The following is a 672-nucleotide window of genomic DNA, read 5'->3' on the forward strand; positions in this document are numbered from 1 at the left end:
GGAAGGGTGACAAATGGTGGGCAGTAGAAATTATGTACAGTTTGGTCCGAGGATCTGGGCCGTGAGGACAAGGCCTGGGCTCGTGGCCTGCAAGGCCTGCCCGCACACTTTAGACAAAAAAACTCAAAAAAAACACAAAGAACAAAAAGAAGTATTTACATATATACAGAAAGAAAGAAAGAAGGAAAGAAAGAAAGAAAAAGAAATCCAAAGAGTTCTCTAAAGCTATTTGGAAACGCACAGCCTTTTTGTTCCAAGCTACTTAAAACACAATAGAACTATAGTGGATTATCACACAAAAACTCCAATTAATAATTCTGGATTAAGGAATCCAGATCCAAAACTAATTATCACCATTAAGTTCAAAGACGATTTCTAAACCTGGTAATTTGGAACCGTTTTAAATCAATGTCTAATCAGTCAAACCTACTCTCAAGTTCCTTCAATAAATTTACATAATACAAAAATGTCAACAAATAAATATGACATGATGTATATACCCCATATTAAATGTAATCTTGTTAATTTTTGTAGACATATTAAAATGTTTATGGTATTGGTAGGATTATTAATTCTCATGTTTTATAAACACATGACATTTTAATTAATACCACATATTACTGACCCAGAGGATAGTAACTGATGGAAGTCAATCATCATGGTGTCCTGTGA

At 33.6% G+C, this 672-nt stretch overlaps 1 protein-coding gene across 1 annotated transcript in view; it reads right to left on the reverse strand.

Annotated features, from left to right (window-relative positions):
- TMEM87A (transmembrane protein 87A) overlaps positions 1-672 on the reverse strand; it is a 52,662-nt gene that overhangs the window by 6,061 nt on the left and 45,929 nt on the right. The window lies entirely within an intron of this gene.

This window comes from Gavialis gangeticus, unplaced genomic scaffold (assembly GCF_001723915.1).
Source record: "Gavialis gangeticus isolate Ggan-Ray unplaced genomic scaffold, GavGan_comp1, whole genome shotgun sequence".
In the NCBI taxonomy this organism is placed as follows: domain Eukaryota; kingdom Metazoa; phylum Chordata; order Crocodylia; family Gavialidae; genus Gavialis; species Gavialis gangeticus.